The sequence below is a fragment of the Saimiri boliviensis genome, chromosome 20, assembly GCF_048565385.1.
Source record: "Saimiri boliviensis isolate mSaiBol1 chromosome 20, mSaiBol1.pri, whole genome shotgun sequence".
NCBI classification, from domain to species: Eukaryota; Metazoa; Chordata; class Mammalia; order Primates; family Cebidae; genus Saimiri; species Saimiri boliviensis.
Genome location: NC_133468.1, coordinates 7,025,507 through 7,052,693, shown reverse-complemented (window position 1 = coordinate 7,052,693; position 27,187 = coordinate 7,025,507). Strand labels below are relative to the sequence as shown.

The following is a 27,187-nucleotide window of genomic DNA, read 5'->3' as shown; positions in this document are numbered from 1 at the left end:
AAAACATCAGTAACTATGTATGAAGTTCTGTTGGAAAATGGCCACTCATATGTTGTCTGTGGCTGCTTTTGTGCTGTGATGGGAGGATTGAGTAAATGCAGAATCTAAAATATTTATTATCTGGCTTTTATACAGAAAAAAAGTTTACTGATGTGTGTGATTATCACAGGTTATTGATTGGTGTTCTGAGAAAAATAATTTTTTATACATGTTCTAGTGTGACTGCCAAAATACTGTTTTATAAGTATATCTAATATTTTTAGTTTTGATGGATGAAACAGTAATTTTGTGGTTAAATTAACAGTAATGTAACTTACTCTGATTAGTGGGAAGGATGTTTTAGTGATTTTTCATATTCACATTATCCTGTTAGCATTCCTTTTTATTCTCTTCCTTGGTCATCAGAAAAGAGGGTGAAAGATCTTCAGTGCTCTCATAATACTGTTAACTGTATTTACCTTTTTTTTTTTTTTGGAGACAGAGTCTCCAGCTCTGTGGCCCAGGCTGGAGTGCTGTGGCTTGATCTCTGCTCGCTGCAACCTCTGCCTCCCAGGTTCAAGTGATTCTCCTGCCTCAGCCTCCCAAGTAACTGGGACTACATGCACCTGCCACCATACCCAGCTAATTTTTCTATTTTTAGTAGAGACGGGTTTGCCATCTTAACTAGGCTGGTCTTAAACTCCTTACCTCAAGTGATCTGCCCTGCCTTGGCCTTCCAGAGTGCTGGGATTACAGGCATGAGCCACAGCGAGGGCCTCATAACACAGTTATATAGCTGTTGAAATAGTATGTTATGATTATTTTTGTGTCCTGTATTCCTCATTTCCTCACTCAATTGGGGTTGTGTTGTATTATATATTATTGGGATCTACACAGTTTATGGTAAGTAGGTATGCAATAAATATTTTAGGAGAAATGAATGGTCTAGAAGATAAACAGATATCTTTTTTTTTTTTGAGATGGAGTTTCGCTGTTGTTACCCAGACTGGAGTGCAATGGCACGATCTTGGCTCACTGCAACCTCTGCCCCCTGGGTTCACGCAGTTCTGCCTCAGCCTCCCGAGTAGCTAGGACTACAGGCGTGCACCACCACGCCCGGCTAATTTTCGTATTTTTAGTAGAGACAAGGTTTCACCTTGTTGACCAACCTCATTTCTTAAAAAAAAAAAAAAAAAAATTAAGGCTGGGCACGGTGGCTCAAGCCTGTAATCCCAGCACTTTGGGAGGCCGAGGTGGGTGGATCACAAGGTCAAGAGATCGAGACCATCCTGGTCAACATGGTGAAACCTCGTCTCTACTAAAAATACAAAAAATTAGCTGGGCATGGTGGCGCGTGCCTGTAATTCCAGTTACTCAGGAGGTTGAGGCAGGAGAATTGCCTGAACCCAGGAGGCGGAGGTTGCAGTGAACCGAGATCGCGCCATTGCACTCCAGCCTGGGTAACAAGAGTGAAACTCGGTCTCAAAGAAAAAAAAAAAAAAAAAAAATTAAAAAAACTAGCCAGGCTGGTGGCAGGTCACTAGTCCCAGTTGCTTGTTGGTGTTGGGACTAAGGTGGGAGGATCACTTGAGCTCAATAGATGTAGGCTGCAGTGAGTTGTGATTGGGCCACAGCATGTTACCCTGAGTGACAGAGTGAGATCCTGCCTCAAAAAAAAAAAAAAAAGTATTTGAAAGTCTTCTTCAGAGGTTATTTTTGGAAAAGCAAATTTTCATATGCACACATATGTATATATATGTTTATTTTTTAGACATAGTTGCACTCTCTTTCCCAGGCTGGAGTGCAGTGGTGCGATCTTGGCTCACTGCAACCTCTGTCATCTGGGTTCAAATGATTCTCCTGCCTCAACTTCCGAAGTAGCTAGGATTATAGGTGCCTGACACCTCGATTTTTCTATTTTTAGTAGAGATGGAGTTTCACCATGCTGGCCAGGCTGTTGAACACCTGTTGAACTGTTGAACTCCTGGCCTCATGGTCCACCCACCTAGGCCTCTCAAAGTGCTGGGATTACAGGCCTGAGCCACCACACCTGGCCAGCAAATAATATTATAGCTTTGACTATAATAGTGTGATATTATTTAAGCCATATGGAAAATGATACTTTGTATGAAAATAGTAACATCAAGAGTAAAGTTTTCTTAATAAAATACTCTTCACATGTCAAGGGATAGATACATCCTATTTTCATTTTATGACAAAGTATGTTTGTGATATAAACATTATTCTATTGCAAAAAAAAATTTTTTTTTTTTTGAGATGGAATCTTGCCTTGTCACCCATGCTGGAATCTACATAGTGGTGCATTCTCGGCTCACTGCAACCTCCGCCTCCTGGGTTCAAGTGATTCTCCTGCCTCAGCCTCCTGAGTGTCTGGGATTATAGGCACGCACCACCATGCCCAGCTAATTTTTGTATTTTTATTAGGGACAGGGTTTCAGCATGTTGACCAGGCTGGTCTTGAACTCATGACCTTGAGTAATCCACTCACCTTGACTTCCCACAGGGATTGCAGGCATGAGCCCCTGCACCTGGCCTGATTGCAGAAATTCTAAACATTTCAGTGACTTCAGTGTTTTGAAATTGAGGGATTAAAATCTAAGATGTAAGTATTCAATTCTTCTTTTTTTTTTGAAATGAAGTTTCATACTTTTTGCCCAGTCTGTAGTGCAGTGGCGCGATCTTGGCTCACTGCAGCCTCCACCTTCCAGGTTCAAGCGTTTCTTGAATCCCAAAGTGCTGGGATTACAGGTGTGAGGCTGGCTGTTGTTCTTTTTTTTTTTTTTTAAGAGACAGTGTCTTGCTCTGTGGTCCAGGCTAGAGTGCCGTGTCAGTCATGGTTTACTGCAGCCCCGAACTCCTGGGCTTAAGCAGTCCTCCCAACTTCAGCTTCCTGAGTAGGTAGGACTATAGTCACACACCACCACACCCAACCCCATGATTGTTCTATTAATGCTTACAACTGTTTAATTAGTATATGATCTGCATTTACTAGAAATGTTTAAAATCTGGTTATGTCATTATTTTTTCTGATTATTAGTACAGTTGAAATCTAGAAAGGCTCATTCCTATAAGGGATACATTGTGTTGGAAGAGCTTATAACAACTTTGTTTTATATTTTGCCAAAATGCCTTAGGATTCTTTAACTTGAGGGTGTAGTCCAGAGTCCAGGTCCAATTTCTAGAGTCCAGGTCCAACTTTCTGGAAAAGTAGCATGGCAGATAGCCATTTCTTTGGGATCAGTCAGAATTGAGCTCAGTAATTCATTGGAAACTTCTTATTTTGAATGTTTCAGTGGTAAATGGAAACAACACTGGCTACTAGAATTCTTTTTTTTTTTTTTTTTTTGAGACGGAGTTTCGCTCTTGTTGCCCAGGCTGGAGTGCAATGGCGCGCTCTCGGCTCACCGCAACCTCCGCCTCCTGGGTTCAGGCAATTCTCCTGCCTCAGCCTCCTGAGTAGCTGGGATTACAGGCACACGCCACCATGCCCAGCTAGTTTTTAGTATTTTTAGTAGAGACGGGGTTTCACCATGTTGACCAGGATGGTCTCGATCTCTTGACCTCGTGATCCGCCCGCCTCGGCCTCCCAAAAGTGCTGGGATTACAGGCTTGAGCCACCGCGCCCGGCCTGGCTACTAGAATTCTTATGAGGATTTTGTTATGTGTGGAAGAACTATGATTACAGGTGTGACAAAATACTTTTTTTACTTGTTAATTTATTAATTGGTTATGTGGTAAGCACTGTTTTGTTTTGTTTTTGAGACAGGGTCTCTGTTGTCCAGGCTGGAATGTAGTTGTGCAGTGTTTTAAGTGCTGGGGATACTGTGATGAGCAGAATAGACGTTTTGTCTGCCCTCATGGATCCTTAAGTAAAGTGGGAAAGGCAAACTTTAAACAAGGATTGGGCCAGGCACAGTGGCTTACGCCTGTAATCCTGGCACTTTGGGAGGCTGAGGCAGGTGGATCACTTGAGGTCAGGAGTTCGAGAACAGTCTGGCCAACATGGCAAAACCCCATTTCTACTAAAAATTAGCCAGATGTGGTGGTGCATGCCTGTAATCCCAGCTACTTGGGAGGCTGTGGCAGGAGAATCGCGTGAACCTCAGAGGCAGAGGTTTCAGTGAGCCAAGATTGCACCACTCCACTGCAGTCTGGGTTGACAGAGTGAGACACATTTTTCAAAACCCCAAAAACAACAAAACAGCAACAACAACAAGGATCACTTAAGCTTGGGTGACAGATTTACAACCTGCCCTTGAAAGAAAAAAAAAAAACCATTATTAGATTGTATGTTCACATCTATATGTGTGAGAACCTGTATGTGTGGGAACGCTTCATACCAACCAGTGCCCACATCTTTCTCCCAACCCTCTCTAATTGCATTTTAAAGAAGCCTTTATTTCTTTTTTCTTTTTCTTTTTTTTTTTTTCCTGAGATGGAGTCTTGCTCTGTTGCCCAGGCTGGAGTGCACTGGTGCGATCTTGGCTCACTGCAGCCTCCACCTCTTGGGTTCAAGTGATTCTCCTGCCTCAGCCTCCTGAGTAGCTGGGATTACAGGCGCCCGCCACCATTTTTTTTTTTTTTATTAAGTGGAGATGGAGTTTCACCGTGTTGAGGATGGTCTCGATTTCCTGACCTCATGATCCACCTGCCTCAGCCTCCTAAAGTACTGGGATTACAGGCCTCAGCCACTGTGCCCGGCCAATAAATCTTTATTTCAGTTAAGATTTTAGAGTCATGAGCGAGCGAGCAGGAGAGTGTGCGACTGCTAGAGCCAAGCGGAGCGATGCCTAGATCAAGGAAACTTATTTCTTCAAGTTCTTCTGGCAGTGATTCTGACAGTGAGGTTGACAAAAAGTTAAAGAGGAAAAAGCAAGGTGCTCCAGAAAAACCTGTAAAGAAGCAAAAGACAGGTGAAACTTCGAGAGCTCTGTCATCTTTTTTTTTTTTTTTTTTTTTTGAGACAGAGTTTTGCTCTTGTTACCCAGGCTGGAGTGCAATGGCGCCATCTCGGCTCACCGCAACCTCCGCCTCCTGGGTTCAGGCAATTCTCCTGCCTCAGCCTCCTGAGTAGCTGGGATTACAGGCACGTGCCACCATGCCCAGCTAATTTTTTGTATTTTTAGTAGAGACGGAGTTTCACTATGTTGACCGGGATGGTCTCGATCTCTTGACCTCGTGATCCACCCGCCTCGGCCTCCCAAAGTGCTGGGATTACAGGCTTGAGCCACCGCGCCCGGCGAGAGCTCTGTCATCTTCTAAACAGAGCAGCAGCAGCCCAGATGATAACATGTTTCAGATTGGGAAAATGAGTTAGGTTAGCATTCAAGATTTTAAAGGGAAAGTGCTAATTGATATTAGAGAATATTGGATGGATCCAGAAGGTGAAATGAAACCAGGAAGAAAAGGTATTTCTTTAAATCCAGAATAATGGAGCCAGCTGAAGGAAGAGATTTCTGACATTGATGATGCAGTAAGAAAACTGTAAAATCCAAGCCATATAAAACCTGTACTGTTCTAGTTATTTTAATCTGCCTTTTTACATTGGCTTTTGTTTTCTTTTTTTGAGACAGAGAGAGTCTCACTGTCACTCAGGCTGGAGTGCAATGGTGTGATCTCGACTCACTGCAACCTCGGCCTCAAGTGATTCTCCTGCCTCAGCCTCCTGAGTAGCTGGGATTACAGGCGCGTGCCACTGCGCCCAGCTAATTTTTGTATTTTTAGTAGAGATGGGGTTTCAACATTTTGGCCAGGCTGGTCTCAAACTCCTGACCTTGTGATCCACCCGCCTCGGCCACCCAAAGTGCTGGGATTACAGGCGTGAGCCACCGTGCCCGGCGACTTTTGTTTTCTAAACGTTGTTCTCCAAGCTATTGTATGTTTGGATTGCAGAAGAATTTGTAAAATGAATACTTTTTTTAAAATGTGCATTCTTAAAAATGTTGAGTGAAGCTAATTGTCAGCTTTATTAAGGAGGATTGCTTTGTGTCCACCACCTAGTGTAAAATAAAATCAAGTAATACAATCTTAAAAAAAAAAAAAAAAAGATTTTAGCGCTGTTTTCGTTTTCTCCTTAATTTTTTGCATATTTTGTTAATGCAAAAAATTGCATTAAATTTTTAAAATTATTTTTGAGACAGTGTCTTGCTCTGTTGCCCCAGCTGGAGTGCAGTGGAGCAGTCTCAGCTCAGTGCAACCTCTGGTTCAAGCAATTCTCATACTACAACCTCCTGAGTAGCTGAGACTGCAGGTGTGTACTGCGACGCCTGTCTAATTTTTAGTAGAGACAGAGTTTCATCATGTTGGCCAGGCTGGCCTCAAACTCTTGGCCTCAAATGATCTGCCCACCTTGGTCTTCCAAAGTGCTTGGATTATAGATGTGAGCCACCACACCTGGCTGCAGTAAAAATTTTTCTTTCTTTTTTTTTTTTTTGAGACGGAGTTTCACTCTTGTTACCCAGGCTGGAGTGCAATGGCGCGATCTCGGCTCACCGCAACCTCCGCCTCCTGGGTTCAGGCAATTCTCCTGCCTCAGCCTCCTGAGTAGCGGGATTACAGGCACGCGCCACCACGCCCAGCTAATTTTTGTATTTTTAGTAGAGACGGGGTTTCACCATGCGGACCAGGATGGTCTCGATCTCTTGACCTCGTGATCCACCCGCCTCGGCCTCCCAAAGTGCTGGGATTACAGGCTTGAGCCACCGCGCCCGGCCCCTGCAGTAAAATTTTTTAATAGACATGTTTTAAATATATGAGGATTTTTTAAAAACCCTAGAAATAAAAAAAAACAAATTTATAAATATTTATAGTTAAAAAGTTTTGTTGTCGTTGAGGTAGGGTGTTGCCTTGTCACTGAGGCTAGAATGCAGTGGAGTGATCACAGCTCACTGCAGCCTCAACCTCCTGGCTTGTTTGATGTTTTTAAGAACATTAAAAAGTGTTTTGTTGAGAGTGTTAGATTTAACACATTTTTATTGAGTACTGAGTAGGTGCTGGAGTTTAAAACATGAACAGGACAAAAAAATGAATGGAAAATAAGATTATTGCCTCTGCTGTTGAGACTGTTAGAGTGTGGCATTAGTATCAGTGTAATGTGTCAAGTGCAGTAATAAGAGGTATGCACAGGGGATCCAGAGCCTTAAGTAGGTGTAAAGTAGACCCCAGGAGATACTTCTTTGAGTTGAATGGTGAAGTATAAGTAGTTATTAGTGAAATAGGAAAATGAAGCATGCCTTAGATTGAAGAGTATGATCAAGTGCATGGAGGTGTGATAGTATAAGATTTATGTGAACTACAAAGTGGAAATCATGCGGTGTAACTTGGTCATAGTTTTCCCTAGGTTAGCTGTCAGATCAGGAAAGACCTTATTTGTCATCTTAGGACCTTGGATTTAGTTTTGCTTAAAAAAAATTTTTTTTTTTGCTTCAAATGAAATAATACACAGTACACCAGTATAAAACAATAGAATAAACTTATTTTATTGCAGTTTTAAGTGCATATTTATTTATATGCACTTGAAACATAGAGTAAAAGATGGAGCTGTTTTTATTTGGAGTGTGGAGCAGCCAGCTTTCTTCTCATCCTCTTGGGTAGACTATGAGGCGCTTTCGTGAGCACTGTTTCAGAGGAACATAATTTGAAAACTACCTCTGTGATGGAATTTCAACAGAAGGATTTTGAAGAGCCCAGAACAATTTATTAACTAAATGAATAATTATAAAATATGTTATTAGAGATGGAAATAAGTTGGTGCCATATGTGGGAGATGGGGAAAGGAGGACAATCAGGTATGTCTGGGCTCTTTAAGAAATTGTTATTTCTAAGGGTGGGCGCAGTGGCTCATGCCTGTAATCCCAGCACTTTGGGAGGCTGAGATGGGTGGATCACGAGGTCAAGAGATCAAGACCATCCTGGCCAACATGGTGAAAACCCGTCTCTACTAAAAATACAAAAATTAGCTGGGTGTGGTGGCACGCACCTGTGGTCCCAGCTACTCGGGAGGCTAGGCGGAAGAATCGCTTGAACCCAGGAGGCAGAGGTTGCAGTGAGCCGAGATTGTGCCACTGCACTCCAGCCTGGCGACAGAGCAAAAGTCCGTCTCTTCTTTAGTCTATTAAGGTATAATTAATATCATTTTAAATTTTTTTGAGGTTCGCTCTGTCACCCAGGCTGGGGTGCAGTGGTGCGATCTGGGCTGACTGCACTCTCCACCTCTAGGAATCAAGGGATTCTCCTGCCTCAGCCTCCTAAGTAACTGGATTACAGACACCTGCCAACATGCCCAGCTAATTCCCCCCCCCACCCCCCCAGATGGAGTCTCGAACTGTCACCTGGGCTAGAGTGAGGTGGCGCGATCTCAGCTCACTGCAACCTCTGCCTCCTGGGTTCAAGCAATTCTCCTGCCTCAGCCTCCCAAGTAGCTGAGGTGCCCACCATCATGCCCAGCTAATTTTTTTTTTTTTTTAAATATTTTTAGTAGGTACGGGGTTTCTCTATGTTGGTGAAGCTGGTCTCAAACTCCTGACCTCGTGATCCGCCTGCCTCTGCCTTCCAAAGTGCTGGAATTACAGGTGTGAGCAACCATGCCTGGCCTTTTGTTTTTATTTATTTATTTATTTATTTATTTATTTTTTGAGATGGAGTCTTGCTCTGTCACCAGGCTGGAGTGCAGTGGCTCAATCTTGGCTCACTGCAACCTCCGCCTCATGGATTAAAGTGATTCTTCCACCTCAGCCTCTCTAGTAGCTGGGACCACAGGTGCGTGCCACCATGCCCGGCTAGTATTTTTGTATTTTTAGTAGAGATGAGTTTTCACCGTTTTGGCCAGGATGGTTTCAATCTCTTGACCTTGTGATCCGCCCGCCTCGGCTTCCCAAAGTGCTGGGATTACAGGCATGATTCACCTCGACCAGCCTATTTTTATTTTTAATTTAATTTAATTTACTTTTTGATCCATAGTCTCGCTGTGTTGCCCAGGCTTGAGTACAGTGGCACGATCTTGGCTCACTGCAATCTCTGCCTCCTGGATGCAAGTGATTCTCCTGCCTCAGCCTCCAGAGTAGCTGGAATTACAGGCATGTGCCACCATACCCAGAACATTTTTTTTTATTTTTAGTAGAGACAGGGTTTCACCATGTTCACCATGTTGGCCAGGCTGATCTGAAACTCCTCACCCTGAGTGATCCACCCAGCTTCGTCTCCCAAAGTGCTGGGTTTACAGGCGTGAGCCACTGTGCCTGGACTATTCAACATTTCGATGAATGTTGTACCTTGGTATCCCGAATGAGCCCCCAATATCAAGAGGCTACATTGTCTAGGGTAAATACTCCGGGTTTGTCATCTCACGCCAGGAAAATTTAGGACACAGATGTGCATGAGGAGTCTAGGAGCGGGGGCTTAATAGGCAAAAGAAAGAAAGCAAAACGGCTGTCTCTCTAGTGAGAGATAGGGGAATTCCAGGAGGAAAAGACCCACTAGAGGCATTTCTTAAATGCCCATTGACAATTATCTTTTACTCAGTTATATTTAGTTGTTTGCCTTCTATTGCTTTAGGCTCAAATCATAATGCTGCTACAGATCATCTGTATAACCATTCCATGGTCTATTTGTCTAGCTGGGTTCCAGATCTCCTTTTCTTCTCAGCCAATGTTAACTAAGTTCTAACTCAGTTTACCATATAGAGAGGATTGATGGGATTTAGTTCACTTCTTTGTTCTGTGGTTGGTTCAATACAATATGAGTATATGAGTGAAAAGATGGTGGCTTCTAATCTCTGCTTTTTTTGCTGAAGGCCCTAGACCTTTGGCAAGGTGACTGTGAGCCTGTTTCCTTATGTGTAAATCCAGGATAATAAAATTTGTGCTGCCCACCTCATCTGGCTGTTTTTAGATGATAAAATGAATGTTAAAAGAGCTTTGACAGAAATACACATATGTGGCTGGGTGCCAGTGGCTCACACCTGTAATCCCAGCACTTTGGGAGGCCGAGGTGGGCGGATCACAAGATCAAGAGATCGAGACCATCCTGGCCAACATGGGGAAACCCCATCTCTACTAAAAATACAAAAATTAGCTGGGTGTGGTGGCACATGCCTGTAATCCCAGCTACTCGGGAAGCTGAGGCAGGAGAATCACTTGAACCAGGTAGTTGGAGATTGCAGTAAGCCAAGATTGTGCCACTGCACTCCAGCCTGGTGACAGAGAGAAACTCCATCTCCAAAAAAGAAAGAAATATACATATGTGTTAGATTATAGAAATAAATTTATTTGATTATGTGTTGGTGAGTGAGGTTGCAGTAATATGTAATATATGCTTATTGTAGTATTTTACTTCATCTTATTCTGGACTTGAAAATTTCCTTTGTAATTTTGAATTGAGATTGGAAAGGGAAATTACAGTTCTTATAGAAGAATTATAATAATAATTGTAAGGTAATTACCATTATTGATGCCCTGTATTAGGTTATAGTCTTCTTTTTTTTTTTTTTTTTTTTTTTTTTTTTTTTTTTTTTGAGATGGAGTCTTGCTCTGTTGCCCAGGCCTATAGTGCAGTGCTGCGATCTTGGCTCATTGCAACCTCCTCCTCCTGGGTTCAAGCGATTCTGCTGCCTCAGCCTCCTGAGTAGCTAGGATTACAGGAACCTGGCTAATTTTTGTATTTTTAGTAGAGAGGGGGTTTCACCATCTTGGCCAGGCTTGTCTCCAACTCCTGACCTCATGATCCACCCTCCTCATCTTCTCAAAGTGCTGGAATCACAGGTGTGAGTCATCACGCCTGACCTTATTTGTTTATTTATTTGTATTTTTAGTAGAGAGAGGGTTTTGCCATGTTGGCCAGGCTGCTCCCAAACTCCTGGCCTCAAGTGATCTGCCTGGCTCAGCATCCTAGAGGCTGGTCTCAAACTCCTGACCTCATGTGATCCACTTGGTAAAGTTCTTTCATTTTTTTTTTTTTTTTAGATGGAGTTTCGCTCTTGTTACCCAGGCTGGAGTGCATTGGTTCTCAGCTCACTGCAACCTCCACCTCCTGGGTTCAAGCAATTCTCTTGCCTCAGCCTCCTGAGTAGCTGGGATTACAGGCACGTTCCACCATGCCCAGCTTATTTTTTGTATTTTTAGTAGTGACGAGGTTTCACCATGTTGACCAGGATGGTCTCGATCCCTTGACCTCGTGATCCACCCGCCTCGGCCTCCCAAAGTGCTGGGATTACAGGCTTGAGCCACCGTACCCAGCCCACCTGACTTTTTTTAATTTTTATTTTTAAATTTTTTTTGAGAGGGGAGTTTCACTATGTTGCCCACGCAGGACTTGAACACCTGGCATCATGCCTGGCCAGCATATATGAAGGTTTTGTATCTTTTTCTTAGGAATGCATTTTTCTGGCTTCCCATAGTAAGTTTTAAATTACTACTTAAGAGATCAGCAAATTGTTTTCAGTTCGCTTAAATATCTTCTGTAGTTTCAATTACTCCCCTTTTTTATTGCAGTTAAAGATGCAGTGAATATGTGTTTATAGCCTTTGGTCTTTTTCCTTCTTTTGGATTATTTACATAGGATGGATTCTCAAGAGTGGGAGTATTGCATTAAAGAGTATTGCCGTGTTGCTGCAGGATTAGATTAGACCATAGATTAATTAGACCATAGTACTAAGATATTTCTAAGAATTTTGCACTTTTACCTCCTCTGTAGAGAATATGAAGATAATAGGCCGGGCGTGGTGGCTCACGCCTGTAATCTCCACACTTTGGGAGGCCAGGGCGGGCACATCAACTGAGATCAGGGTTTGAGACCAGCCTGGCGAACTTAGTGAAAGCCCATCTCTACTAAAAATACAAAAATTAGCTGGATGTGGTGGTGCATGCCTGTAATCCCAGCTATTCGGGAGGCTTAGGCAGGAGGAACCCTTGAACCTGGGAGGGGGAGGTTGCAGTGAGCCGAGATCATCACATCACTGCACTCCAGCCTTGGTGACAGAGTGTAACTCTGTCTCAAAAAACAGAACAAAAGAATATGAAGAGAATTGAGGCGTTTATTGGTCAAGTGATTCAGTGGAGCTTAAAAAGGATCCTTATGTATTTTTATTCCCCAGGTCTTAGTCCTCATAGGTCTTTCTCTGTCCATACTCACTATCTTGATTTTATATATATATATATATATATATATATATTTTTTTTTTTTTTTTTTTTAAATTTGAGAGAGTCTCTCTCTGTCACCCAAGCTGGAGTACAGTGGCACGTCTCAGCTCACTGCAACCTCCGCCTCCCGAGTTCAAGTGATTCTCCTGCCTCAGCTTCCTGAGTAGCTGGGATTACAGGCGCCCAACACCATGCCTGGCTAAGTTTTGTATTTTTAGTAGAGACGAGGTTTCACCATGTTGACCAGGTTGATCTTGACCTCCTGACCTCATATGATCTGCTCGCCTCGGCCTCCCAAATTGTTGGGATTACAGTCATGAGCCAGTCTATCTTAGTAATTTTTTTTTTTTTTTTTGAGACAGAGTCTTGCTCTGTCACCAGGTGCCAGGCTGGAGGGCAGTGTCGCGATCTCAGCTCACTGCAACCTCTGCTTCCCGGGTTCAAGCAATTCTCCTGCCTTAGCCTCCTGAGTAGCTGGGACTACAGGCGTGTGCCACCACGCCCAGCTAATTTTTGTATTTTTGGTAGAGACGGGGTTTTACCACGTTGGCCAGGGTGGTCTCAATCTCTTGACTTCGTGATCCGCCTGCCTCGGCCTCCCAAAGTGCTGGGATTACAGGCATGAGCCACAGTGCCCGGCCTATCTTGGTAATTTTTTATCTAGATCCTGAGGACTCCCAAATTTGTATCTCCAGCTGGGATATCTTCGCAGAACTCCAGAATCATATATAGAGTGGCCTTGGCAGTTTTACTAGGTTTTGAAATTGGAACTTCATACTTGTTTAAATCCAAATTCCAGATATTTCTTCCTAAAACCTGATTTCCCCATGGTTTCTGCGTTTTTAATGAATGGCACCTCCATCTTTCCAGTATTTAAGGCATAATTTCTTTTTTTTTTTTTTTGGAGACAGAGTTTCGCTCTTGTTACCCAGGCTGGAGTGCAATGGCGCGATCTCGGCTCACCACAACCTCTGCCTCCTGGGTTCAAGCAATTCTCCTGCCTCAGCCTCCCGAGTAGCTGGGACTACAGGCACGCGCCACCATGCCCAGCTGATTTTTGTATTTTTAGTGGAGACGAGGTTTCACCATGTTGACCAGGATGGTCTTGATCTCTTGACCTTGTGATCCACCTGCCTCGGCCTCCCAAAGTGCTGGGATTACAGACGTGAGCCACCGCTCCCGGCGCAAGGCATAATTTCTTAAAGTGGTAACTTAAGTTCTCTCTTTTTGTGATACACATATGCAGTCTGTCAGCAAATTTCATTGACTGCCTAATTCTCACTCTGCCTACCCATCCCACATTGGTTTTCTTCACTGTTACATCTCAGCTGGATTACTGTAGTAACCCTCTGAGCAAATCTCCCTGCCACCTCCTCTCCTGCCTAAGGCTGTTTTACAAAAGCACTCAGAATGAATCTTTTAAAACCTAAACCTTTTAGGGGTGTTCTATCTTGTGCAAAAGTGAGAGGGCATACTGTTAAAGACACTGGGGTTCAAGCGATTCTCCTGCCTCAGCCTCCCGAGTAGCTGGGATTACAGTTGCACACCACCATGCCTGGCTAAGTTTTGTATGGCGTTTTGCTCTTGTTGGCCAGGCTGTAGTGCAACGGTATAGTCTCGGCTCACTGCAACCTCCACCTCCCAGGTTCAAGCGATTCTCCTGCCTCAGCCTCCCAAGTAGCTGAGATTACAAGCATGCGCCACCAGGCCTGGCTACTTTTGTATTTTTTAGTAGAGATGGGGTTTTTCCATGTTGGTCAGGTTGGTCTCGAAACTCCCCACTTCAGGTGATCCACCCACCTCGGCCTGCCAAAGTGCTGGGATTACAGGTATGAGCTACCACACCCGGCCTAATATTTGTACAGTATTTTTAGTAGAGACTGGGTTTTGCCATGTTGGGCAGGCTGGTCCTGAACTCCTAACCTCCTTATCCACCGCCTCAGCCTTCCAAAGAGCTGGGATTACAGGCTTGAGCTTTCTCTCCTGGCTGATGATAATATTTTAACAGATGAAGAAATACATTTTTTAGATGAGCAAAAAATGCGGTTTCTTGATGTATAGTCTCCTTGTAAAAATGACATAAACATTGTTGAAATGACAACAAATGCATTGAAATATCATGAACCTAGTTGATAAAGTAGCATCTAGGTTTGAGGGGAGTGACTCCACTTTTGAAAGAAGCTCTAGGTCAGGTGTGATGGCTCACAGCTGTAGTCACAGCACTTTGGTAGGCCAAGGTAGGTGGATTGCCTGGGGTCAGGAGTTTGAGACCAGCCTGGCCAATATGGTGAAGCACTGTCTCTACTAAAAGTAGAAAAATTAGCCGGGTGTGATGGTGCATGCCTGTAGTCTCAGCTACACAGGTGACTGAAGTTCAGTAATCGCTTGAATTTGGGAAGCAAGTTTGTAATGAGCCAAGATTGTGGCAGTGCACTTCTGGGTGACAGTGAGAGAGCAAGACCTCTGTCTCCAAAAAACAATCAAAAAAGAGAAAGAAGCTCTGCTGTGGATAAAATACTGTCAAATGGCATTGAATGCTACAAAGAAATATTTCATGAAAGAGTCAATCTATGTGGGAAGCTTCACTGTGGTCTTTTTTTTTGTATGTATACGGCAGGTTCTCACCTTGTTGCCCAGGCTGGAATGCATTGGTGCCATCTCAGCTCACTGCAACCTCCACTTCTCGTGTTCAAGTAATTCTCCTGCCTGACCCTCCTGAGTAGCTGAGATTACAGGTGCCTGCCACCACGCCTGGCTAATTTTTGTATTATTTGTAGAGATGGGGTTTTGCCATGTTGTCTTAGCTGTTTTGAACTCCTGACCTCAAGCGATCTGTCCTCCTTGGCCTCCCAACGTGCTGGGATTACAGGCGTGAGCCACTGTGCTTGACTACATTGTGGTCTTACTTTAAGAAATTGTTGTAGTGGATTTCATGCTCTTTCCTGTAATTCCAGTACCTTGGACGGCAAAGGTGGGCGGGTCACTTGAACCCAGGAGTTTGAGGCCATTCTGGAAAACATAAAAATTTAAAAAATTAGCTTGTTGTAGTGGTATGCACTTTTAGTTCCAGCTACTCAGGAGGCCAATGCTAGGGGACTGCTGGAACCTAGGAGGCAGAGGCTGTAGTGAGTTGTTTTTGTCCCACTGCATTCCAGCTTGGGCAACAGAGTGAGACTCTGTCTCAGGAAAAAAAAAAAAAAAAAAAAAAAGGGAAATTGCCGCAGCCATTCTGATCTTCAGCAAGCAGCCATGAACATTGAGTCAAGACCTTTCATAAGCACAAAGCTTGCAACTCAGATGTTTGTTTTTAGAGACAAGGTTTTACTCTCCCCAGGCTTAACTACAGTGGTGCAACCATAGCTTGCTATAACCTGGAAATCCTGGACTCAAGTTATTGTTCTACCTAGAAATACAAGCTTTTATGCCAACATCTCCTACTGGCTTGCTTGCTTTTCTTTCTTTTCTTTCCTTTCCATTCTTCCCTTTCTTTCTTTCTCCTTCCCTTCCCTCTAACCTTCCCTTCCCTCTCACCTTCCTTTCCCTCTTCTCTTTCCTTCTCTTCCCTCCTTCCTTTCCCACCTTTCCTTCCCCCCTCCCTCCCTCCGTCCCTCTGTTTCTTTTTTCTTTTTTTGAGACATTCTTGCTCTGTCACCCAGGTTGGAGTGCATTGGTTCTCAGCTCACTGCAACCTCTGCCTCTCAGGTTCAAGCAGTTCTCCTGCCTCAGCCTCTGGAGTTGCTGAGATTACAGCCGCTCGCCACTATGACCAGCTAATTTTTGTATTTTTAGTAGACACCAAGTATCATCACATTAATCTGGTCTCGAACTCCTGACCTCAGGTGATCCTCAGGTCATTATATACAATATAATGCTATTGTACACAAATAGACTACTGTATAGTATAAATATAACTTTTATATATGTATCATGAAATCAGAGCATCTCGTGATTCACTTTATTGTAATATTTGCATTGTGGTGGTCTTGAAACTGAACTTAGTATCACCAAGGTATGCTTTTACAAGTTTTCGTGTGGATATGTGTTTTCATTATTCTTAGTTATTGTATACCTAGGAGTAGAATTATTGCATCATATGGTCATTCTGTGTTTAAATTTAAAAAAATTATTATTATTATTATTATTATTATTTTTTGAGATGGAGTTTCGCTCTTGTTACCCAGGCTGGAGTGCAATGGCGCGATCTCGGCTCACCACAACCTCCGCCTCCTGGGTTCAGGCAATTCTCCTGCCTCAGCCTCCTGAGTAGCTTGGAGAACGGGCACGCGCCACCGTGCCCAGCTGATTTTTTTGTATTTTTAGTAGAGACAGGGTTTCACCATGTTGACCAGCATGGTCTCGATCTCTTGACCTCATGATCCGCACGCCTCGGCCTCCCAAAGTGCTGGGATTACAGGCTTGAGCCACTGCACCCGGCCATTATTATATTTTCTTTAATTTTTTTTTTTTTTTTTTTTTTTTTGAGACGGAGTTTTGCTCTTGTTACCCAGGCTGGAGTGCAATGGCGCGATCTCGGCTCACCGCAACCTCCGCCTCCTGGGTTCAGGCAGTTCTCCTGCCTCAGCCTCCCGAGTAGCTGGGATTACAGGCAGGCACCACCATGCCCAGCTAATTTTTTGTGTTTTTAGTAGGGACGGGGTTTCACCATGTTGACCAGGATGGTCTCGATTTCTTGACCTCGTGATCCACCCACCTCGGCCTCCCAAAGTGCTGGGATTACAGGCTTGAGCCACCGCGCCCGGCCAAAAAAGTTATTTTTAATATCTGTGTGTACATAGGTGTATATATTTGTGATATAGATGAGTTATTTTGGTACAGGTGTATAGTATATAATAATCACTTTAGGGTGAATGGGATATCCCTCAAGGATTTATCCTTTGTGTTACAAACAATCCAATTATACCATTTTAGTTATTTTACTATGTTGGTCAGGCTGATCTCGAACCCCTGACCTCATGATCCGCCCGCCTCATCCTCCCAAAGTGCTGGGATTACAGGCGTGAGCCACCATGCCCAGCTCATTTTAGTTATTTTTAAATATACAATTAAATTACTATCAACTTTTTGTGCGATCTAATTCTAGTTCTTGTTCTTTCTTTCTAACTTATTTTTGGCCTTACTGAATCATCTATTCTTTTGTTTTCATTAACGATCCTCACTTACCTCCTTCCTTCTACTTCCCTTCCCAGCCTCTAGTAACCGTTTTTCTGTTGTCTATCAGCAAGAGTTCTATTGTTTCAATTTTTAGTTCCCACAAATAAGTAAGAACACGTGAAGTTTGTCTTTCTGTGCTTGGCTTATTTCATCTAACATAATGATCTCCTGTTCCATCTATGTTGTTGCAAATGATAGGATCTCATTCTTTTTCATGGCTAAATAGCACTCCATTATGTATACGTACCACATTTTCATTATTTATTCATCTATTAAAGGCTTAGGTTATTTCCAAATCTTGGCTATTGTGAACAGTGCTACAGTAAACATGGGAGTGCAAATGTCTGTTTGAAATACTGATTTCCTTTCTTTTCTGTATATAGCTAGTTGTGGGATTGCTGGATCATATGGTAGCTCTATTTTTAGTTTTTTGAGGAATCTCCAAGCTGTTCTCTAGAGTTGTACTAATTTACATTCCTACCAACAGGGTATGAGGGTTCCCTTTTCTCTACATCCCTGCTACCATTTGTTATTTTCTGTCTTTTGGATAAAAGCCATTTTATCTGTGTGAGATGGTGTCTCATTGTAGTTTTGATTTGCATTTCTTTGATGATGAGTGATACTGAGTACCTTTTTATATGCTTGTTTGCCATTTGTATGTCTTTTTGAGTAATTTCTTTTTTTCTTTCTTTCTTTCTTTTTTTTTTTTTTTTTGAGACAGAGTCTCACACTCTTGTCGCCAGGCTAGAGTGCAGTGCCGTGATCTCTGCACACTACAGTCTCCACCTCCTCGGTTCAAGTGATTCTCCTGCCTCAGCCTCCTAAGTAGCTGGTACTACAGTTGCTCGCCACCATGTCCAGCTAATTTTTGTATTTTTCCTAGAGACAGGGTTTCATCATATTGGCCAGGATGGTCTTGATCTCTTGACCTCGTGATCTGCCCTTTTCAGCCTCCCACGGTGCTGAGATTACAGTTGTGAGCCACTGTGCTGGCTGAGTAATTTCTGTTCAGGTCTTTTGTCCAATTTTAGGAAAACTTTCATCTGATTGTTATATATATTTTTAGAGTTGTTGATATCCTCATATATTCTAGTTATTTGTTTAGAGTTTTTGTTTTTTCTTGTGGTGACAGGGTCTCACTCTGTCACTTAGGCTGGAGTGCAGTGGTGCCGTCATGGCTCAGTGCAACCTCAACCTCCCAAGCTCACAAAATCCTTGTGGCTTACCCTCCCAATTTGCTGAAACTACAGGCATGTGCTACCATGCCTCCCTGGGTGTGTGTGTGTGTGTGCATGCACACGCAGAGATGGCTGATCTTGAATGCCTGCCCTCAAGTGATTCACCCACGTTGGCCTCCCAAAGTGCTAGGATTGCAGGCCTGATCCACCATGCCTGGCCTTTTTTTGTTTATAAACAAGATTATTTATTTATAATTGGCTTGATTTCATGACCTTATTCTTAAATACGTGTAGTTTAAGCTGTGTAAAAGTTTTAGCAGGCTTTGGATATCATATAAATCAAGCATCTAAACCGGGTGTGGTGGCTGACGCCTGTAATCCCAGCACTTTGGGAGGCCCAGGTGGGCAGATCATGCATAGACTCAGGAGATGAAGACCATCCTAGCCAACATGGTCAAACCCATTCTCTATTAAAATATAAAAATTAGCCGGGCATGGCGGCGCATACCTATAGTCCAAGCTACTCAGGAGCCTGAGGCAGGAGAATTGCTTGAACCCTGGAGGTGGAGGTTGCAGTGAGCCGAGATGTGCCACTGCACTTCAGCCTGGTGACAGAGTGACACTCTGTCTCAAAAAAAAAAAAAAAAAAAATCAAAACAGATGTGTTTTTACCTTGTATATTGATGTTGTCTCTTTATAACAACTTAATTTTATGGGAGTTTTTGGTAACTAAAATGAGAACTGAGTCCCTAGAGTTGTGATAATTCCTATAATTGTTATGTAAAGCATTAGTTCTTTCCCTACTTCCTTGGTCTTTACCTCAAGTTGTGTATCACTATACAATCTTAGGCAGTGTTTGTTTTTTTTTTTTTAATTATCAACTGCTTTATTAATTAGGCAGTGTTTTAAAAAAACCTGTGGCTGAGTACAGTGGCCCATGCCTGTAATCCCAGTACTTTAGGAGGCCAAGGCAGGGGGATCACTTGAGCTCAGGAGTTTGGGACCAGCCTTTGCAACATGGCAAAATCCCAACTGTACAAAAAAAATACATAAATGCCAGGTGAGGTGGCTCATGTCTGTAATCCCTGCACTTTGGAGGCTGAGGCCGGTGGATCGCCTGAGATCAGGAGTTCGATACCAGCCTGGCCAACATAGTGAAACCCTGTCTCTACTAAAAATACAAAAATTAGCTGGGCTTGGTGGTGCATGCCTGTAATCCCAGCTACTCAGGAGGGTGAGGCAGGAAAAATCGCTTCAACTCAGGAGGCAGACGTTGCAGAGTGGAGATCTCGCTGCTGCACTCCAGCCTGGGCGACAAGAGCAAGACCCCGTCTCAAAAGATACATATATTTATATGTACATATGTGTGTGTGTATGTATATGTATATATTTATATATATATATAAATTAGCCTGGCATTGTGGTGCACCCAACTACCTGGGAACCTGAGAGGGAAGGATTGTTTGAGCTCGGGAAGTGGAAGCTGCAGTGAGCTGTGATTGCGCCACTGCACTTCAGCCTGCGTTACATAGGGAGACTCTGCCTCAGAAAAGAAAAAGAAAAAATTGTTGTACTATGGCTGTTTTTTAATATTTAGCTCAACTGTTATTTTTGAGTATGTCTGGGAAGAGATGTATATAGACCAAGGACTATATCAATTTACATGAAAATAGAAAGCAACTTAGTTTTATCCCATATGACCAGGAACGTAGGTGAACCAGTTTAGCTTTTTTTGTTTTGTTTCTTTAATCCTCAGAAGCGCAACATAGATTTGATTCTTACTGATGCTAGAAAAATTCATTAGTGAAAGTAACACACCTTTTGGCTCAAGAGTCACTTCTTACAGTTGTAGAGATGTGTTAGGCCTTTAATGATTTTCAAAGATTGTAGTGACAAGCTTTTCTGGGTTAGTTTAATGTGAAATGATATGTTACTATCAGTGAAATAAAGAATATGGGCTGGGCTTGGTGGCTGAGGCCTGTAATCCCAGCACTTTGGAAGGAAAAGTGGGAGGATTGCTTGAGACCAGGAGTTCGAGAGCAGCCTGGGCAATATAGGAAAACCTTGTCTCTATTAAAAATAGAATAAATCATCTGGGTATGGTGGGATGTGCCTTTAGTCCCAGCTATTCGAGACGCTGAAATCAACGCGCCATTGCACCCAGCCTGGGTGACAGACCGAGGCCTTCTCTCAAAAAACAAACCAACAAGCAAAAAGAAGTAAAGAATGTGGAGGTTTTGAATCTAGTTAGCTTTTACGTTGGATTTAAACACTTTGCAAACAAATTCTAGTCATATTTATTTCTAATGCAAAAAATATGGTCTTTAGGGTTATTCAGATGTGGGTTTAAATTCTAGTCTTTACAATTGTTACTTAACCATATTTTTTTTTTTTTTTTTTTGAGATGGATTCTTACTCTTTGCTCAGGCTGCAGTGCAGTGTTTCGATCTCAGCTCACTGCAGCTTCTGCCTCCCAGGTTCAAGCGATTCTTCTGCCTCAGTCTCCCAAGTAGCTGGGATTACAAGCACCCACCATCATGCCAGGCTAATTCTTTGAATTTTTGGTAGAGGTGGGATTTCACCATGTTGACCAGGCTGGTCTTGAACTCCTGACCTCCAGTGATCCTCCCGCCTTGGCCTCCTAAAGTACTGGTATTACAGGCCTGAGCCACCAAAACCAGCCTATGACTTCACCTTTTTGAGCCTCAGTTTCTTTATCTGCAAAATGGAAATAATGCTATCTTGTAAGGTTGTGAGGGTTAAGCAAGATGTATATTAGTTTTTGGGGGCTGTTGTAACAGAATACCACAAATTGGGTGGCTTCAGTACCAGAAATTTATTCTCTCTCAGTTGAGGAAACTAGAAGTACAAACTCAAGTTGTCAGGACATTGTTTTGAGGACTGTGAGTGTGTATCTGTCCCTGCCCCTCTCCTGACACCTGACCTCAGGCTTTCCTTGGTTTATAGATTGTGTTCTCTCTGTGTTTTCATGTCATCTTCCCTCTGTTTGTGCCTGTCTTTGTGTCCAGATTTCTCCATTTTATTAGGAAACAGTTGCATTGAATTAAGGCCTACTTTTGTGACTTCATCTTGATTATCTACCAAGACGTTACTTCCAAATAAGCTCACATTCACAGCTACCGGGTTAGGGAGGGAATATCTTGTGTGTGTATGTGATGGCAGTGTACTCAGAATTCAGCCCAATATCATATTTAAAAAGGATTAGCTTATTATTTCCAACTGGACCTATAGACATATTAGGAAAAGCCATTCTAAAACCTACCAATCCTACCAGTCTAAGCCTGGAAGATGCCCGCCCCCCCCCCCCTTTTTTTTGAGACAGTTTTAGTCTTGTTGCCTAGGCTGGAGTGCAATGGCATGATCTTGGCTCACTGCAATCTCTGCCTCCTAGGTTCAAGCGATTCTCCTGCATCAGCCTTCTGAGTAGCTGGGATTACAGGCATGTACCACCACACCCGGCTAATTTTGTATTTTTAGTAGAGACAGGGTTTCTCCATGTTGGTCAGGTTGGTCTTGAACTCCCAACCTCAGGTTATCTGCCCGCCTCCACCTCCCAAAGTACTGAGATTATAGGTGTGAGCCACCGCGCCTGGCCACCACTTGTTTATTGACATTTTCTCTGATCTCTTTTCCCAAGTGTGTTGAAATCTAGAATTGCCTTATTTGTCTTTGTGTCTCTTGTTGAGCTTTGTACATAGATGTTTACCAAGTTTGTGTGTAATTGAATTATGGGCTTCAAAGGGTTTATTTTGGAGTGTGTCTCTGCAAGATAAAGTTTTTAATCTGGTCTTAAAGTCATCTTGCTTTTTTAAACCCTTGTTCTTATTTCTACTATTTTCATGATTAGAAGCTTTTCTGTGGTCTGCAATTTTTGCCTGTGTCTAAGTTTATTTGTTAAGGTCAGTTGGATTTGGTTATTATTGTCTATGAATGATAGTATTAATGTGTATTTATGTGGATTTATTTTGACTGGGTTTGCATATAATATTTTATTTGATCATGAAAAGTTTTCAAGATGGAAGTAAATATGGGTTTGTTAAATTCTTTACTCATGGTGCTATCAGTTTAATGAAACTTTAAAATTTGTGTTTCTCCTTGGCCTGTTATTAAAATTTATTTTTTGAGACGGAGTTTCAGTCTTGTTACCCAGGCTGGAGTGCAATGGTGCGATCTAGGCTCACCGCAACCTCCACCTCCTGCGTTCAGGCAATTCTCCTGCCTCAACCTCCTGAGTAGCTGGGATTACAGGCAGGCGCCACCATGCCCAGCTAATGTTTTGTATTTTTAATAGAGACGGGGTTTCACCATGTTGACCAGGATGGTCTCGATCTCTTGACCTTGTGATCCACCCGCCTCGGCCTCCCAATGCTGGGATTACAGGCTTGAGCCACCGCACTCGGCAAAAAAAATTTTTTTAAGTCACCATTTTTGCTTTAGCAAAGCTTCTAATGGATCATATAGTGTATATGTGGCTGTTACTATCTTCAATATATAATATCTGCAGTTAGCATGTTTCATAGAGTTGTCATAGCATAATTAATTGATTATATAGATGAGAGGTTTCTGTGTTGCCCAGGCTGGCCTTGATGCCAGCTCATGGCTCCCAGCAAAATTTTTTAAAACAGATCTCTTGGTGGATGTTAACTTTTGTCATTAAAAAAAAAACCAAAACAAGGCCAGGTGCGGTGGCTCAAGCCTGTAATCCCAGCACTTTGGGAGGCCGAGGCGGGTGGATCACGAGGTCAAGAGATCGAGACCATCCTGGTCAACATGGTGAAACCCCGTCTCTACTAAAAATACAAAAAATTAGCTGGGCATGGTGGTGCGTGCCTGTAATCCCAGCTACTCAGGAGGCTGAGGCAGGAGAATTGCCTGAACCCAGGAGGCAGAGGTTGCAGTGAGCCGAGATCGCGCCATTGCACTCCAGCCTGGGTAACAAGAGCGAAACTCCGTCTCAAAAAAAAACAAAAACAAAAACAAAAACAAAAACAAAAAAAACCTGCTTTAACAGCTTGGGCACCATGGTTATATCCCATCTCTACCAAAAATACAAAAATTTGCCAGGCATGTTGGTGAGCATTGGAATGCTGAGATGGGAGGATGGCTTGAGCTCAGGAAGTGAAGGTTACAGTGAGTGAAGATCACGCCATTGCACTCCAGCCTGAGAAGCAGAGTGAGAACATCTCAAAAAACACAAAAAAACCAACCAAACATAAAACCTGCTTTAAAATATCTTTTTCTATAATTATTTTACTTTGAATTATTTTGCGGGGGGGGGGGGTTAAAATACTGGGAGCTGAATTACTAGTTACTCATTTTGATGGTCTATTATAGAGCACATGTTACTTTCCCCATTTTGTGGTTTAGGAAACAGGCCAAATTAACTGACTTTTTCAAGGTGACACAGTTTGTCATGGAGTCAGAAGAGAGGATTTATTACTGCTTTTCCTGGTTCTGTGGTTCTGGCTATTGTCTTACCTGATACCACTGACATTCTTTTTCCTCTATTGAATGCATGTATTTTGTAATTGTACTTCCAAAAATACAGTGTAATCATTTTGTAGTAATTCTTTGAGAAAAAGACAGAACTGATACTATGTACCAGATTGGTTATGGCTATATTTGTCATAAAGGATATAATAATCTTGAGATTTTATTGCTATTGGATAACAGGACAGTGATTTAAGAATTTAGGCTCTGGGCCGGGCACGGTGGCTCAAGCCTGTAATCCCAGCACTTTGGGAGGCCGAGGCGGGTGGATCACGAGGTCAAGAGATCAAGACCATCCTGGTCAACATGGTGAAACCCCGTCTCTACTAAAAAAAATACAAAAAAAACTTAGTGGGCATGGTGGTGTGTGCCTGTAATCCCAGGTACTCAGGAGGCTGAGGCAGGAGAATTGCCTGAACCCAGGAGGCGGAGGTTGCGGTGAGCCGAGATCGCGCCATTGCACTCCAGCCTGGGTAACAAGAGCGAAACTCAGTCTCAAAAAAAAAAAAAGAATTTAGGCTCTGGAGTTGTATCTCCCCAGGTTTTAATCCTTGGTTCTGTCACTTAATATCTATGTAACCACAGGAATGTAGTAAAATATGGATAATAATGTATCTACTTTAAGAGGAACCGTGCCTGGCTACATGGTTACTTAATGTATTTAACATCATTTAGGACTTGATAAATAAGCAAGTTCCGTATATAGCAGTGATTGCCAAATATATCATATTTAAATAATCAGAAATCAAATTATATAATAAATTTATGAGACCCTACTCAGATTACACTTTTCAGTACAGACAAAATATTTGTCTTTGCAATCGATTCTTGGCATTTTTTTAAAAGATTAGAAGTCAGCTAACTTTGAAGTCTTATTCTTTTTGATAATTTACAGATTGATAACCATCAAAATGTTCCCTTAGGTTTTTTTAAAGACAGGATCTTGCTCTGTAGCACAGGCTGGAGTGCAGTGGGTATGAACATGGTCCACTGCAGCCTCAAACTCCTGGGCTCAAGCAATCCTCCTACCTCAGTCTCGCAAGTAGCTGGGAGTACAGGCACGAACCACCAGGCCCACCTAATTTTTAAAATTTTTTGTAGAGATGGGGTCTCACATGTTGTCCATGCCAGTCTCAAAATTCTAGGCTTGAGTGATCCTGTTGCCTAAGCCTCCCAAAGTGCTGGGATTTATAGGCAAGAGCAACAGCATCTGGCCCCCTTACAGCTTTTTATTTTACTCTTTCTTTTGAGACAGTCTAACTCTGTTGCCCAGGCTGAGTGCAGTGGCATAATCTTGGCTCAGTGTAACCTCTGCTTCTTGGGTTCAAGTGATTCTCATTCCTCAGTCTCCTGAGTAGCTGTGATTACAGTCGTGTGCCATCACACCCAGCCAATTTTTGTACTTTGTTCTCTTTTTAGCAGAGACAGGGTTTTGCTGTGTTGACCAGGCTGGTCTCAAACTCCTGGCTTCCAATGATCTACCCACTTCGGTCTCCCAAAGTGCTGGCATTACAGGTGTGAGCCACTGTGCCTGGCCCCTTAGAGTTCTTTATAAGAAAGTAAGATGGGTCAGGCAAGGTGGCTCAGGCCTATAATCCCAGCACTTTGGGAGGTCAAGGCGGGCAGATCATGAGGTCAGGAGATGGAGACCATCCTGGCTAACACAGTGAAACCCTGTCTCTACTGAAAATACAAATAATTAGCTGAGTGTGGTGGCATGCCCCTGTGGTCCCAGCTACTTCATAGGCTGAGGCAAGGAGAATCACTTGAACCTGGGAGTCGGAGGTTGGAGTGAGCTGAGATTGCATCACTGCACTCCAGCCTGGGTGACAGAGTGAGACTATGTCAAAAAAAAAGTAAAGTGTAATTTTGTTTTATTTCCTAGTAGCTGTATATACTTGAGGAACTAATCCCAGTTTTTTTTTTTTTTTTTTTTTTTTTTCTTTTTGGAGACAGAGTCTCGTTCTGTCGCTCAGGCTGAAGTGCAGTGATACGGTCTCAGCTTGCTGCAGTCTCTGCGTCAAAAACCTCTGCCTCATGGATTCAGTCGATTCTCCTGCCTCAGCCTCCTAAGTAGCTGGGATTACAGGTGCCTGCCAACACGCCTGGCTAAATTTTTTTTTTTTTTTTTTTGAGACGGAGTTTCACTCTTGTTACCCAGGCTGGAGTGCAATGGCGCGATCTCGGCTTACTGCAACCTCCACCTCCTGGGTTCAGGCAATTCTCCTGCCTCAGCCTCCTGAGTAGCTGGAATTACAGGCACGCGCCACCATGCCCAGCTAATTTTTTGTATTTTTAGTAGAGACGGGGTTTCACCAGGTTGACCAGGGGGTGGTCTCGATTTCTTGACCTTGTGATCCACCCGCCTCTGCCTCCCAAAGTGCTGGCTCGAGCCACCGCGCCCGGCTAATTTTTGTTTTTTTGTAGAGATTGGGTTTCACCATGTTGGCCAGACTGGTCACAAATTCCTAACCTCAGGTGATCTACCCGCCTTTGGCCTCCCAAAGTTCTGGAATTACAGGTGTGAGCCACTGTGCCCAGCCAATCCCAGTATTTTTAGTGAGATTTAACTTCTGTGAGTATCTAGAAGAATTCTTTGCTATTTTCTCTGAGGTTTATGTCTGAAAGAGAGTGTTAGCTGGGACTACAGGTGTGTGTCACCACTCCTGGCTACTACTATTGTTTATATGGTAATAGAAATATTGGTTTGACAAAATTCTAATTTACCTAATATTTTACCTACTTATGTAATAAACTCATTTAATATTTATTAAAATATTATATCACAAATTGTCCATAAAAGATAAAACTAGAATAAGTTATTGAAGATAATTAACATAAAGCTTTAATTTACAGGTGAGGACATAAAAGCTTAGATAAATTGAATTTTATATATATATTACATTACAAATACATACTGAGAATATATTTAAGAAATAAGTAAGGCAGTTTTCAAAGTTTTATGCAATATAAAATACATTTTGTTAGTCATAGATAACATTGAAATATTTTACATATGTTTATTTACATATAAAATGTTCCAAATTTAAAAATCAAAAAAAAAAAAAAAAGAAATATTGGTTTGAAAAGTATGTAGAGTATCACATGCAGAAGGGTCTGAAGTCTCATTTCTATAATTTTTTTCTCCATTTTTTTTCCCGTTCATATTTTGATGCAAGAACTGGATCAAGG

General features: G+C 42.6%; 1 protein-coding gene across 11 annotated transcripts in view; it reads left to right on the top strand.

The window, feature by feature from the left end:
* NSD1 (nuclear receptor binding SET domain protein 1) overlaps nucleotides 1-27,187 on the top strand; it is a 170,710-nt gene that overhangs the window by 42,390 nt on the left and 101,133 nt on the right. The window contains exon 2 of one of the 11 annotated variants that reach the window (XM_074390579.1): nucleotides 2,504-2,602. The exons of 9 other annotated variants lie outside the window; for them this stretch is intronic. The gene's annotated coding sequence lies outside the window, so the exon portion shown is untranslated. Of the gene's footprint in view, nucleotides 1-2,503; nucleotides 2,603-13,172; nucleotides 14,870-27,187 lie in introns of those variants that run through there. One more of the 11 variants, XM_074390580.1, reaches the window with a different exon arrangement.